The sequence below is a fragment of the Schistocerca serialis genome, chromosome 2 (genome assembly GCF_023864345.2).
Source record: "Schistocerca serialis cubense isolate TAMUIC-IGC-003099 chromosome 2, iqSchSeri2.2, whole genome shotgun sequence".
Taxonomy (NCBI): Eukaryota; Metazoa; Arthropoda; class Insecta; order Orthoptera; family Acrididae; genus Schistocerca; species Schistocerca serialis.
The window spans coordinates 103721899-103737990 of NC_064639.1; the positions used below are offsets into that span (position 1 = coordinate 103721899).

The 16092-nt window shown below is 45.7% G+C and overlaps 1 protein-coding gene and 1 pseudogene across 1 annotated transcript in view; one reads left to right on the top strand and one right to left on the bottom strand.

The window, feature by feature from the left end:
- The window catches only part of LOC126455758 (homeobox protein aristaless-like), a 961462-nt gene that overhangs the window by 14308 nt on the left and 931062 nt on the right, over positions 1–16092 (bottom strand). The gene's annotated exons all lie outside the window — the stretch shown is intronic.
- On the top strand, positions 5232–5349 carry LOC126459549 (5S ribosomal RNA; annotated as a pseudogene).

Here is a 16092-nt window from a genome sequence, read left to right on the forward strand (position 1 = left end):
GTGTCGCAACTCTTCGAGATGGTAGAGCTGGAACATCGCTGTCCTTGACGTAACCGCACAAGAAAAAATCGCAAAGCGTAAAGGTCAGCAACCATGGCGGCCATTCGCGTAACGCCAGGTCAGTGAATGCAACACGGACTGTCTGACGCAGTGACAACGTCTCACTCAGGCAGCCTCGCGTACATTGTTGTGAAAATGTCGAGGGGCGCCATCTTGCTGAAAGATGAAACACGTTATCAGTTCCGAACCGCGTGATGAGCCATTATTATTGCACCATACCGAGACAGGTGACACCACTGACAGTTTTCTGAGAGAAGAAGAAGGGTCCGTAGACTCTCTTGCCGGTCAAAGCACAGAGTGAAACAGAGCACGTTAACTTTCCCCGAAACGTGCAACGGAAGGCTCTTTGCAAATTCACTACCGACTGACAACGGGCAGATCCTAGCACACAAAGTGCTTAATGCTTTCACTGCCTGGATAGGCTCTCTTATCAGTAGATACGGCCGGTGGCCCCCATGTCGGCGGGTTTCCAAATTATCTTGCCTGGACGACGGTCTTGTTACGTTATGCTTAGCCATTTACCTAATCTACTCTGTCTCTTTCTTTCTCTCTTTCTCTTCTCTCTCTCTCTCTCTCTCTCTCTCTCTCTCTCTCTCTCTCTCTCTCTCTCTCTCTCTCTCTCTCCGTGCGAACAGACATGGCACCGACCGACCGCCGTGTCGTCCTCAGTTGTCACTGGATGTTGATGTGGAGGGGCGTGTGGTCAGCATACCGCTCTCGCGGACGTTGTCAGTTTTCGTGATCTGAGCTGCTGCTTCTCAGTGCAGGAGATCCTTACTTTGCCTCACAATGGCTGAGTACGCCCCGCATGCCAACAGCGCTTGACAGCCCGGATGGGCACCCAACCATGTGTTAGCCAAGACCAACAGTGCGTAACAGAAAATCCAAAGAGATTCTGGTCGTATGTCAAGTACGTTAGCGGCAAGAAGTAATCAGTGCCTTCTCTGCACGATAGCAATGGAGATACTATCGAAGACACTGCTGCCAAAGCACAGTTACTAATCACAGCCTTCCGAAATGCCTTCACAAAATACGACGAAGTTAATATTCCAAAATTCGAATCAAGAACAGCTGCCAACATGAGTAACGTAGAAGTAAATATCCTCGAAGTAGTGAAGCAACTTAATTGGTTCAAATGGCTCTGAGCACTATAGGACTTAACTGCTGTGGTCATCAGTCCCCTAGAACTTAGAACTACTTAAACCTAACTAACCTAAGGACAGCAAACACATCCATGCCCGAGGCAGGATTCGAACCTTGCGACCGTAGTGGTCGCGCGGTTCCAGACAGTAGGGCCTGGAACCGCTCGTCCACTCCGGCCGGCGATGCAGCTTAAGTCAATAAAAGCAAGTCTTCTGGTCCAGACTGTATACCAATTACGTTCCTTTCGGAGTATGCTGATGCGTTAGCTCCATACTTAACAATCTTATACAACCGTTCGCTCGACGAAAGATCCGTACCCAAAGACTGGAAAGTTGCACAAGCCACACCAGTATTCAACAAAGGTAGTAGGAGTAATCCACTAAATTACAGGCCCATATCGTTAGCATCGATATGCAGCAGGATTTTTAGAACATACACTCCTGGAAATGGAAAAAAGAACACATTGACACCGGTGTGTCAGACCCACCATACTTGCTCCGGACACTGCGAGAGGGCTGTACAAGCAATGATCACACGCACGGCACAGCGGACACACCAGGAACCGCGGTGTTGGCCGTCGAATGGCGCTAGCTGCGCAGCATTTGTGCACCGCCGCCGTCAGTGTCAGCCAGTTTGCCGTGGCATACGGAGCTCCATCGCAGTCTTTAACACTGGTAGCATGCCGCGACAGCGTGGACGTGAACCGTATGTGCAGTTGACGGACTTTGAGCGAGGGCGTATAGTGGGCATGCGGGAGGCCGGGTGGACGTACCGCCGAATTGATCAACACGTGGGGCGTGATGTCTCCACAGTACATCGATGTTGTCGCCAGTGGTCGGCGGAAGGTGCACGTGCCCGTCGACCTGGGACCGGACCGCATCGACGCACGGATGCACGCCAAGACCGTAGGATCCTACGCAGTGCCGTAGAGGACCGCATCGCCACTTCCCAGCAAATTAGGGACACTGTTGCTCCTGGGGTATCGGCGAGGACCATTCGCAACCGTCTCCATGAAGCTGGGCTACGGTCCCGCACACCGTTAGGCCGTCTTCCGCTCACGCCCCAACATCGTGCAGCCCGCCTCCAGTGGTGTCGCGACAGGCGTGAATGGAGGGACGAATGGAGACGTGTCGTCTTCAGCGATGAGAGTCGCTTCTGCCTTGGTGCCAATGATGGTCGTATGCGTGTTTGGCGCCGTGCAGGTGAGCGCCACAATCAGGACTGCATACGACCGAGGCACACAGGGCCAACACCCGGCATCATGGTGTGGGGAGCGATCTCCTACACTGGCCGTACACCACTGGTGATCGTCGAGGGGACACTGAATAGTGCACGGTACATCCAAACCGTCATCGAACCCATCGTTCTACCATTCCTAGACCGGCAAGGGAACTTGCTGTTCCAACAGGACAATGCACGTCCGCATGTATCCTGTGCCACCCAACGTGCTCTAGAAGGTGTAAGTCAACTACCCTGGCCAGCAAGATCTCCGGATCTGTCCCCCATTGAGCATGTTTGGGACTGGATGAAGCGTCGTCTGACGCGGTCTGCACGTCCAGCACGAACGCTGGTCCAACTGAGGCGCCAGGTGGAAATGGCATGGCAAGCCGTTCCACAGGACTACATCCAGCATCTCTACGATCGTCTCCATGGGAGAATAGCAGCCTGCATTGCTGCGAAAGGTGGATGTACACTGTACTAGTGCCGACATTGTGCATGCTCTGTTGCCTGTGTCTATGTGCCTGTGGTTCTGTCAGTGTGATCATGTGATGTATCTGACCCCAGGAATGTGTCAATAAAGTTTCCCCTTCCTGGGACAATGAATTCACGGTGTTCTTATTTCAATTTCCAGGAGTGTATATTGTGTTCGAACATTATGAATTACCTCGAAGAAAACGTTCTATTGACACACAGTCAACATGGGTTTAGAAAACATAGTTACTGCGAAACACAACTAGCTCTTTATTCACATGAAGTGTTGAGTGCTATTGACAAGGGATTTCAGGTCGATTCCGTATTTCTGGATTTCCGGAAGGCTTTTAATACTGTACCACACAAGCGGCACGTAGTGAAATTGGGTGCTTATGGAATATCGTCTCACTTATGTGACTGGATTTGTGATTTCCTGTCAGAGAGGTCACAGTTGGTAGTAACTGAGGAAAAGTCAGCGAGTAAAACAGATGTGATTTATGGCGTTCCTCAAGGTAGTATTATAGGCCCTTTGCTGTTCCTTATCTATATAAACGATTTTGGAGACAATCTGAGCAGCCGTGTTCAGTTGTTTGCAGATAACTCTGTCGTTTATCGACTACTAAAGTCATCAGAAATCAAAACAAACTGCAAAACGATTTAGAAGAAATATCGGAATGGTGCGAAAAGTGGCAGTTGACCTTAAATAACGAAAAGTGTGAGGTCATCGACATGAGTGCTAAAAGGAACTCGTTAAACTTCGATCACACGATAAAACAGTCTAATCTAAAAGCCGTAAATTCAACTAAATACCTAAGTATTACAGTTACGAACAACTTAAATTGGAAGGAACACATAGAAAATGTTGTGGGAAAGGCTAACGAAAGACTGCGTTTTATTGGCAGGACACTTAGAAAATGTAACAGACCTACTAAGGAGACTGCCTACACTACGCTTGTCCGTCCTCTTTTAGAATACTGCTGTGCGGTCTGGGATCCTTACCAGATAGGACTGACCGAGTACATCGAAAAAGTTCAAAGAAAGGCAACACGTTTTGTATTGTCACGAAATATGGGCGAGAGTGTCACAGAAATGATACAAGATTTGGGCTGGACGTCATTAAAAGAAAGGCGTTCTTTGTTGCGACGGAATCTTCTCACGAGGTTCCAATCACCAACTATCTCCTCCGAATGCGAAAATATTTTGTTGACACCGACCTACATAGGGAAGAACGATCACCAAGATAAAATAAGGGAAATCAGAGCTCATACGGAAAGGTATAGGTGTTCATTCTTTCCGCGCGCTATACGAGATTGGAATAATAGAGAATGTGAATGTGGTTCGATGAACCCTCTTCCAGGCACTTAAATGTGATTTGCAGAGTACTCATTTCGATGTAGGTGTAACTTCGGTGACCCGACGGGAACTGGTTTTACCACTGCAGTATGGCCGTTGACATTTACCTAGACTGATATTTAAAAATATTCTTTGACCTTTATACATAATTACTCTGTACTTCTTGTCACTGACGACCTGTTCCCCTGAGAATAAGAAACTGGAGGAATACAAAAGCTACTGAGTCGGCACAAACATGCTGGAATAGAAGACAGACGAGAAGCGAAACGTTTCCTGTACTCAGAGCCCACTTAGGAAACGATTTTGAAGAGCACGGAAACAACCGACTAGGTCCGAGTCGGTGCAGGAACTGCGAGCAGGGAAGAAGACATGCCAGTAATGAACTTCGAGGTTCGTGGAATAATCGTTACCCAGTAATGAATACATGCGATTTGCGACAGCCCTACGATAAAGGCAGCGTCGCCAGATCCAGTTTTCAGGAAACAGGGGTTTGGTGTCTGATGGTTTAAATACCGGCGGGACGAAGACCTAGGAATCAGGAAAGTGTCTATAGGATGATACAGCTAAGAGAGGCCACCCAGATATATACAGCATGAATAAATATATCGAGGTGTGGTTTTCGCCAAGTTGTAGCGGAAAATATGGTGAATTTTCCGCAAGTATTTTTATCGTATACAGACGCTGAATTACGACATAGACTTCATTTTTTTAATGGAACTATGTATTTTTTTCTGTAGCATTTGAAAGAATCTTCTAAGACATCTTCAACGACATAACATGCGTAGGACTTTATCAAATAGTATCAAGATAACTGCGCCGCAAACCACTATCCCACCGTCAGCAGAAGAGGTTCCACAAATGTCTGCCCTCTTATACAAAATGTAAGCAAACACGTAACTCAGCATGGAGCAACACGCCATAAAGTGCTTCTGGAGAAACAATATTGCATGTTGAATTTCATCTGGAGTTAACGGGGCCACACGGGCAACGGCCTTGCCGCAGTGGATACACCGGTTCCCGTCAGATCACCGAAGTTAAGCGCTGTCGGGCGTGGCCGGTACTTCGATGGATGACCATCCGGGCCGACATGCGCTGTTGCCATTTTTCGGGTTGCACTCAGCCTCGTGATGCCAACTGAGGAGCTACTCGACCGAATAGTGGCGGCTCCGGTCAAAGAAAACCATCAAAACGACCGGGAGAGCGGTGTGCTGACCACAAGCCCCTCCTATCCGCATCCTGAGCTGAGGATGACACGGCAGTCGGATGGCCCCGATGGGCCACTTGTGGCCTGAAGACGGAGTGATTTTTTAATGGCGGCACTGGTTATTGTTATAAGACTTTTCATGTCTTCGGGAGTCGTCACCGTTTCGTGATAGTCATTGTTTTAATTTTCGCCACAGGTAAAAGTTTAGGAGTGTTAAGTTCGGTGAATGTGCACACCATTTTGTGCTTGCTGAACGACTGTTCCAATGTTCTCAAAATGTTCTCTTAAGAAAACATTTGTTTGGTTGATGCCTCTCGTGGTTCCCAGATATCTCTTGGCGACATTTCCGTTGTGTGTTACCGCTGCTAAAAGTTTATTTTCATTTCTTTCATCAGTTGATCTCCTTTTCTTTGGCGTATTTTATTCTCCACATTTCCAGTTCCTAGAGCATTTTTCATAATGTTTGTAAAGACATATCGTGAGTGCTTGGTACGATCTTTCTGGATACTCTTCAGCATACAACGTCACCGCTGCTTCAATAGTTTGGCGATATTCGCCATAAACGAAACTCACTTTTTCGACTGTCACATAACCTTGTGAATGTCTCAGTATCTTTACGAGTTATCTGATAGCTACAAAAGTGGAACACAGACTTATGGGCTTCAAGGTCATAGGCAAACGCAAGACCATATCTGCGTTATGTGTTTCCTTACATTTGGTATAAATGGGCAGACGAATTGGGCCGGGAATTTGTGGTGCTGTTATTTAGATACTATTTGATCATGTACCATACGTGTTATGCCGCTGAAGTTGTCTTAGAAATACTACGGAAAAAGGTTCAACAAGAAAGAAACTGGTGTCGTTATTCGGCGACTATAAACGGTAAAAAGTAATTGGGAAAGTCAGGAAATTGTTATTCGTTCTGAATATGTTTGAAGTGGCCTCAGTTGACTCAGCGCATGAATGTTGCGTATCTTTTAAAGTATTCAGTGAAGCAAGTGAAATTCGTTGGCGCCTCAGAGTCCTTAGGCAGAATCCTTTTCCTGCAGCAGATATTGTCACTGTTACAGCGGGAGTGGAATTTGCACCTATTTCCAAATTTGTGGAAACGAAGAAGATCGGAGAAACTGTTAGAGTTGCAATGTCCATGCCATACAGTTTATCGTTCTAATTTGTAACAGTATAAGGAAATTCTCTGTTATGTGTGTATTTGCACATGTGCAGAATTAACAAATGGTTCAAATGGCTCTGAGCACTATTGGACTTAACATCTGAGGTCATCAGTCCCCTAGAACTTAGAACTACTTAAACCTAACTAACCTAAGGACATTACACACATCCATGCCCGAGGCAGGATTCGAACCTGCGACCGAAGCAGTCGCGCGGTTCCGGACTGGGCGCCTAGAACCGCGAGACCACCGGGGCCTGCGTGCTTAAGTAACCGTGCACGAGCTGAAGTTGTCAGTTGCGATCTGTACGTCGGTCAAAGTCTTGCTGGAGAATTCCTGCAGAACTTTTGTGTGTCTGCCACTCTTCAAGTCGTCGAGTGAGGTAGAAACAGTGGTCGATAGACAGACAGTGGTTAGTCTTCAGAAGAAACAGAGCAGTGAATAGGTAGTGTGTGAACGGAGACCATATACCTAGATATTTAACTGAGTAGTGTTGGTTTGTAACAGTTCTTCGGATAGTATATCAAGACACGCGATTATGCTTCTTCCGACTTTAGTGCAGAGACATTATTTACTGTAGTTATAAAAATGTAGTCAACGCAGCACAGACAGACTAAATCTGCACACTACAATAGCTATAACCAGAGTTAGCAAACCTGAGTAATATATTATTCTGTTAACTATTCTGAGTTACTTTCGAAGTGTGTGTGGCACCCTAGAACCCACGCATCCGTCCTACGAGGAGATCTTTACTAGTCTTTTTGAGCATCTGCGAGATTTTAAGCAAAGTGGATGCTCCCAGCCCACAACAATACCCATTTATAGCCGTTACACACAGTACATAGCGTGTTAGGAGATGTGCACAATAGTGCGGTCATTGTCGTAATGCGGAAAAGGAGAGAGTTATCTGACATCCTGAGTGCCATGTATGAAGGCTTTCGGCCAAGGGTGGAAACTTTTCTGAAACAGTGAAGTTTGTAAACTGTTCCCGTACCACCGCGTCAAAGTTCAAATAACTCTGAGCACTATGGGACTTTACATTTGAGGTCATCAGTCCCCTAGAACTCAGAACAACTTAAACCTACCTAACCTAAGGACATCACACACATCCATGCTTGAGGCAGCATTAGAACCTGCGACTGTAGCGGTCACGCTGTTCCAGACTAAAGCACCTAGAACCGCTCGGTCACAACGGCCGGCCCGCGCCAAAGGTCTTGCTACGGTGGTAACACCGGTTCCTGTTAGACCACCTGAGTTAAGCGCTGTCGAGCTTGGTTAGTGGCTGGATGCCTTACCGTCCGCATCTGCCTAGCGCTGTATGCTAGCGGGCTGCACCCAGTCGTCCTGAGGGCAATTGAAGGTCTACATGACTGAGAAGTAGCGCCTCTCGTCGCGAAAAGTGATGACGGCCGGGAGAGAGGTATGCTGTCCACATGCCCCTGCATAGCCCTGCATTTAAACCCAATCGAGTATCTGTGGCTCCATCTCCATCGAGCTGTTGGCGTCATGGATCCTCGAGCGAGAAAACTAGCGCAGTTGGCCACAGTTGTGGAGTCTTCATCGTTCCACATCCCAGTTGGTACTTTCCAGAACCTCTTTGGCTCTCTTCCTGCACGTCTCGCTGTGGTCCGCACTGCGAAAGGTGGTTTTGAAGTGGTCACATTACTGTCACAGGAGAGAGTATTTCGAACTATTAAGAGTACCTGAGAGTTGGGATTTTTGACGTCTCGCGTAGGGCTTATGCAGAACTGGTCGTGACACTACTAAAAACGGAACATCCGAAGAAAATCTTGGCGTTTGTCAATCCTGGACTAGGGTAACAGTTTGAGACCGTGAAGGCTGAGGAGAGCAAGCGCTCTCTGAATGATAGGCTGGTCGGCGGGCGAGTGGCGACAGCGCGCGTGCGCTGCTGGCGAGCTGAGCCGCGCCGGGCCGCGTGCGTGGCTGTAATGGAATCCCGGCCGGTAATTGCGACTTCATTCCGCGGGACGCCGCGGCCGACCGTGTCATTTATTTAATTAACGTAAATTGCGCCGAGGATTTCCAGGGACGGGACCGCGCAAGGCCGCGGCGAGGCTACGGCGACGGCGACGGGCCGCAGACGGAATGACGGAATGGCCAACTTCCTCCCGCGAGCCTGAGGTCAGGGCTGCACAAAAGCGCCACCTCTGGCCTAGGCGCACTCGCAAGATGGGGCCGACGAGAGCACTGGCGTGTCTTAGAGAGATAACACTGATCGACAGTGAAGTGTTTGACGCAGTAACGTCGCTTAAATACCTAGGCGTAACGTTGCAAAGTTACGTGAAATAGAAAGATCATGTAAGGATTTCAGGAAGGAAAGCGAATGGTCGATTTCGATTTATTGGGAGAGTTATAGGTTCAAATGTCTCTAAGTACTGTGGGAGTTAACATCGGAGGTCATCAGTCCCCTAGACTTACAACTACTTAAACTTAAATAACCTAAGGACATCACACACATCCATGCCCGAGGAAGGATTCGTACCTGCCACCGTAGCAGCCGCGTGGTCCCGGACTGACACGCCTAGAAGTGCTCGGCCACAGCGGCCGGCAGAGTTTTAGGAAAGTGTGACATCTGTAAAGGAGACTGCATATGGGACACTGGTGTGAATCACTTCTGCAGAATTCTCGAGTGTTTGGGAACCGCGCCAGGTCGGATTAAAGGAAGACATCGAAGGAATTGAAAAGCGTGATGTTAGATTTGTCACCTGTAGATTTCAACAACACGGAAGTATTATGGGGGTGCTTCGGGAACTCAAACGGGAATCACTGGATGGAAGGCGACGTTCGTTTCGAGGAATACTATTGAGAAAATTTAGAGAACCTGCATTTGAAGCCGACTGCTCAACAGTTCTACTGCCGCCAACGCTGATTTCGCGTAAGGACCACGAAGACAAGATAAGAGAATATGGAGCTTGTACGGAGCAATATACAGGGTGGCGCACGAAATGTGTTACCATTTTGTTTTTGAATATAAACTTTACTGTCAATACAATCTGAAAGGAACATATACTACAATGAAGAGTCGTCAATGGAGATTTGTTCTAACTCAGCACATGCTCAATATGTCCACCATTTCGTTTCCTATCTTCCTTCAAACGAACACTGAAGTTAGTGATTACCCTACGGCACATGTCTTTCGCAATGTCACTGCAAGCTTGAAGAATAAGTCTTCTGAGCTCCATTAAATCACGTGGACGTTTCGGGAAAATTTTTTCCTTTAGGTACCCCCAAAGAAAAAAGTCACATGGATTGAGGTCTGGACTATTGTGGGGTTACTTTTGTCCGTCATTGTAGTGACCTGGAAACCAGAGTGAAATGATTCGCATGTCGAAATGCTCGTGTAAAAACTCCAACACAGTGTTTGCAGTATGTGGCCTTGCTCCATCTTGCATGAACCACTGCGTGTTGAAGGGCAAGGCAGTAGCAGGAAGCTGTGGAATGAAGCTATTGCGAAGCATGCTCAAATAACGCTCGCTGTTCACAGTTTCTTCAAAGAAAAAGGATCCAATACGTCAGTGACTGGAAATTGCTGCCCACGCTGTAATCCTCGGAGCATAATGTTGTCGTTCATGAAGCACTTGTGGGTTTTCAGTGGCCCAAAACCGTAAATTTTGTTTGTTAACCACACCGTCTAAATGAAAATGCGCCTCATCTGAAAACCAAACGTTGTTGAGAGTTTCTTCCCTATCATCCGCCCACTGAGCAAACAATAGACTCTGCTGCTTGTGTTCTTCAGTGAGCTTCTGTGCACAGGTCATCTTGTATGGGTACATATGGAGGTCACTTTTAAGAATGCGTTGAACGGAGCGTCTGGATATTCCCATTTGCATTGCTGCCTTTCTACACGATTTCCCGGGACTTCTCTGTACGGCAACTCGTACCGCTTCAATATTCTCCGGCGAACAAACAGGCTTAGGCCGACGTCGCTTCGCTTCCAATACTGTTCCTTCCTGTACAAATTTATCGTACAACCTGTGGATGGTCTTCTTGCAAGGGACCCATCGTGTGTTAAACTGTTATCGAAAACGCCTCGGAGTCACAACAAGGCTCTTAGTTTCATGAAAAAGTAACACAATTGCCGATCGTTGCTGTGTCGTCAGGCTTCCATTGTCAGCCATTGCAGCTTACTAGTCTCCTAGCGGCAGTATCGTGAATTACACGTCATTTCGTAACTCATTTGTTTTTCCAAGCTCTGCTGGTACTGCTGCACAGATCCCAGCGGGATATCTAATGTGTGTCGTAAATTGTGAAAGAAACAATTGGCAACACATTTCGTGCGTCACCCTGTAGACAGTCGTTTTCCCCTGGTTCTAATTTGCGAATGGAATAGGGAAAGAAATTACAAGCAGTGGCGTAGGGTAACATCCACCACACGCTGTACGGTGGCTTGCACGCTATGTACAGATTGAAAAGTTATTTTGAAGAGACTAAAGGAAGGATTGTCAGGTTTTCCAATTTAGCTTTCGTCATATTCAATTACAAATAAACAAATATGTATGAAAGTAGGAAACTATTTTAATGTATCTCTGGTGAGATAACATCTTTCCGTGATGCCTTCTGCATGGAAGAAACGAAGGTAGAGAGCGTATGTGATGTTATTCAAGTGATTACAATATCGAATCAACTTTACAAAAAACTTGACAGAATTAGATCATTTATCAGTAAACGTGCACCACTCTCACCTGGTTGCACGCACTTATTCGGATGGGAAGGGTGTCATAGAGATCTTGTATCTTCGCCTGAGGCAAACTGTCCCACTCCCGTTGAAGCCGGTTCTTGATGGCCTCGATACTGACAGTGGGACGGAGTTGGCATGCGAGATGGTCCCACACACGTTCTAACGGAAACATATCTGGGAAACTTGTTGGCCACGGGAGTACCTCACCAATCAGATGGACTGTTCATAGAGACAGTGTCATGTGCGAACGAGCGTTGTCCTGCTGAAAAATGCCACCACGATACTGTCGATTGAAAGCTGACAGGACGTCCGTGACGTAGCCTACTGTTGTGGCGTAAGAGTTTCCTCAAGGACGACCAGCCGTGAACTGAATTCATGCACGATGAAGCTAGAAGTAAGACCAATGTGCTGCTCCAAAACATCCTCGCCGACCACGGTCACCCGGAGTAGTGCAGAACCGCATTTCGTTCAAATGGTTCAAATGGCTCTGAGCACTATGGGACTTAACATCTGAGGCCATCAGTCCCATAGAACTTAGAACTTCTTAAACCTAACTAATCTAAGGACATCACACACATCAATTTCCGAGGCAGGATTCGAACCTGCGACCGTAGCGGTCGCGCAGTTCCGGACTGAAGCGCCTAGAACCGCTCGGCCACAAAGGCCGGCCCCGCATTTCTTCACTGAACACTATGCAGCCCCATTCATCAGGCAGTCCGTACCTCCTTGTCACGGCACCACGCTAAACGCCACCTTGTTGTGGCATTAAAAGCAGTCTACGTGTGGGACGGCAATTCTCTGGTCTTGGTCTGTTGATAATATATCGATATATCGACATTCATTCCAAGGTATGTCGAAATACAAGGGCAAATGCTCCGATATATCGATATCTAAATGGCAATAGCGAGTGACCATATTTTTGTTTTATACTGCACTTTTTTCACAATTTTTGGTAAATATTTTAAGTTGTTCTTTTGAAATTGTAGTAGAACATAATTTTACTTTCACTGTGTGAAGAGGTCTTACTACTTTCGGAGCTTTCATCGCTCCCAATCATTCTCTTTGACTGTATGAAACAAGTATATGCGGCACAAAAGAAGTCCGATTGCACTAAGGGGTGGCGGTGTGAATGGAATAGGAATAATAAGATTTACTATGTGAAGAAGCAGCATATCTGTTGCGTTAAAAAACAATTTTTAGCGCAACTAGTGTGGTGTTTATTCACATAAGCGTTCTTCAAAAACAGTTGCTGAAAACGATGACCAAAAATCCAAATGACAATACTGATCTTTGTCGTGGGCAGAGACATCTGAGCGGAAGTGACGTAATCGGCGCTCGGCGCTGCCAACAGAAACTGCAACGTTTATTTTCACCAAGCAGTTTTGGCACTACAACTGCAAGTTCGCTGGCGTTTGCAGAAATGAAAAAAAAAAACAGGGAAGTCGACATCAAGTGCTCCGGATCGATATGTGACGAATCCAAACTACGGGCCAGTCGGATACATTTTTTTATTGTGTTACTTACTTGCATTTACCATTGTTAGCAAAGTGGTCATCGGCAAGTGTGAACATGCATCGTTTTCCTTTCCATTTCGGCTCTAAGGGGGATAATCGCAGAGCTAGCCTGTTGATGTACAGAATATCTAATAATAAACCAACTCTTAAGTATACAGCTCTAAAACCGGCAGTATATTTACAATGTGCAGCCGATATTTTTATAGGCCGGTACATGGGTATCTTTTCCATCGATGTATCGATACATTTCTTCGATTTTTCGAGGGCCGACAATGATTTTTTTCTAAATATCAATATATCGTATTCCCGATGTTTTTAAAAATATCGACAGTCCTCCCCAGTCCAGTCTCCGAGAATCGTCAGGGGTTACAGAGAACGATGCACGAGGTCCATTACTTGTTCTCCCAATAACGCGAGGGCAGAGATAGTCGTTGTCAAGGTTCCGGTCGGTCAAGTCTGATCACCACAAGGGAGGATCACCGTACTGCGCAATAAGCTGATCGTAACCCTTTCACATAAGCGTGGTCAGCGCGGTGGATTGCAAACCGAAGAGGTCCGGGTGCGGTTCCCGGCCACATTGCATATTTTCTCCTCTCGGCGACTAGGCATTGTGTTGGACTCACGTTCGTATCGTCATAACTGACATTCTCCTATTAACACTGCTGTAGGGGGAAGACCCGAAAAAAAAGGACGTGGTTGCGGGGTAGGGAAAGATGTAGAGTTCTTGAGCGCTACGGGCAAAGGAAGGTGAGGGGAAAGATGTTTACGTATTGGTTGTTAAAATTTCAGCCATGCGTGCCACGTACCTATGGCGTAAATTACGACACGGAAGAAACAAGATTTCATGGAAGGATATTACATGGACGCCCACGTTCAAACATTCCTTACATGATGTATTTTTTTACTGTCATACATAGCTGGCCTGTGTGGCCGAGCGGTTCTAGGCCTTCAGTCTGGAACCGCGCGACCACTACGGTCGCAGGCTCGAATCTTGCCTCCGGCATGGATGTGTGTGATGTCCTTAGGTTAGTTAGGTTTAAGTACTTCTAAGTTCTAGGGGACTGATGACCTCAGATGTTAAGTCCCATAGTGCTCAGAGCCACTTGAACCATTTCAACTGACATACAGAGCGCGTTATGTCGTCATACTACTGGATCCTTGAGGTACTGATCACAACTTCGGAACGAAGCGTAACTTACACAGTACACACACACACACACACACACACACACACACACACACACACACACACACACATACACACACTGCCATTCCCCTGCCCACAGCGTCACTTGGCCACCGTTGTCTTAAGAGTGTAACCTGTCTTGGAAATGGAAAATTGTGCCGGTTCTCCATACCTTGTGTTTTAAAACGTATTTAACTTTTAAATTGTTTTTGATAATACTTCCGTATAGTTTGATATCAGTTAATCATCAATCATTGGTCTGTAGTTGACTATTAAATGTGGTACTGACATGATTTTCTCGATTGCAGTGCTTTTAAACTTCAGTCGAATAGTTGTTCGTAGGTACACGACTGAGTTGTACCCTGAAAAATGTTTTCACATTTAGAAAACCTCAATTTCCCGGTGTATTTTTTTGTAAATTCAGAGCGAGACCAACGCACATAAAAATTGAATGCCATCGTTCAAAAAGGGAGTGAGAAAGTATATTAAACTTGTATTACAGTGCTGGCTAGAGGAGAAGTCTGAAAAATATACCATGTTGAAACTGTCTCCCCTGCAGTGCGAATGTAATTTTGTCACCGAAGTGAAGTTTAATGGTGGAATAACGTTAGAAAGGAAGTGAAATAAAATGAGTAAAAGAAAAATAGTTACGTGATGTCCATACAATTGGGGAAATCAACCGATATTTCGAAAGGGGCACACCTTGTCATTTTCAGGGCACCAAATACAACGTGACAGCGCTGTGAGAGGAAATTTAAAAAAATCGGTATGTCAGTCGCACACACCCACACACACACACACACACACACACACAGACACACACACACATACACATACACACACTATAAACACTAACGCCACCATACATACATGCTACGCTCATTTGCACGTCCTATGGCTGCTTGACACTGCACAGGTCCCATGATGTTTATGTGGAATAATTTATACGGGTGCAGTCACGTTTTACTAATATTTTATTAGCAAAATGCATTTCGGCAGCATGCTGCCATCTTCAAGTGCTTTATACAGTCACTCTGTTTAGTCAAAACATCAGTAAATGCCCTCCAATTTGATGCTCTGCACCTAGCATATTCTCTGCAAGCAACAGGAGTGTTTCCAGTACTAAACTCGTGTAGCAATACCTCATCGGGATACTCAACGTTTGTAGATACGTGCCGAATGCTCACGTGATACAATGGAAAAATTTAACCATGCCAACATAAACACAGTTACACAACCTTAACTTGAAAACAAAAATGAGAATCGATAAATAAACCTAAAGCGAACGGAGTACCAACACGAGGAATAGAAACTTCCCTACGTAACCAGCTTTATCTCTGTAAATAATATTGTAACCTTCCAAGTGTAATGTTAGTGAAAAAATATAACTTAACGATTACGTTGAATGAATGTCTGATCTGTGGAATCAGTATTGAACTCGAATTGTCATGTTGCGTGTTGTAATTGCAAGTGGTGTGCTCACTCTGTGTTATCGTTAGCAAAACTTCACACGAATCGATTGGGCAATGCAACTCCCAATACCAATAAAGAAATACAGTCATTGCAGAATACATTCAGCTCTTTAGGCACTGAATCATCTAGCCTTTTCAAAACTGATAACTTTGGTTCCGGTGCACATAAACAGTGAGTTAAATTGTCTTGCCTCTAAAGCAGCAACGGAGTAACGCGATATATTCTGGTCTGTCATAAAAAATATGAATATGCTAACTACAGGCTCAGCAGTGTGCAATGCTGGCGATAATACATGAAATGCACTTGAAATTCTTTTGGCTGATTAACGAGAACATTTAAGAAAATTCAACTTCTTTAAAAAATATGACCTGGACTGGGAGACGGTATGGTGAATTACTAACACTCAGTTCTTTTTTTTTTCTTGCAAAATTATATTGCAAGTTAAGTTTGGCTTTTCTAAAACATCTGACAATTGAAGCTACATTACTCACAACTGATTCACAAACAATGAGATTTAAACAGCAAGTATTATCTAAGTTCACGAATCCAATATACATGCAAATCACCAAATTACATACAGCTCTGTTAACAAATCTTAA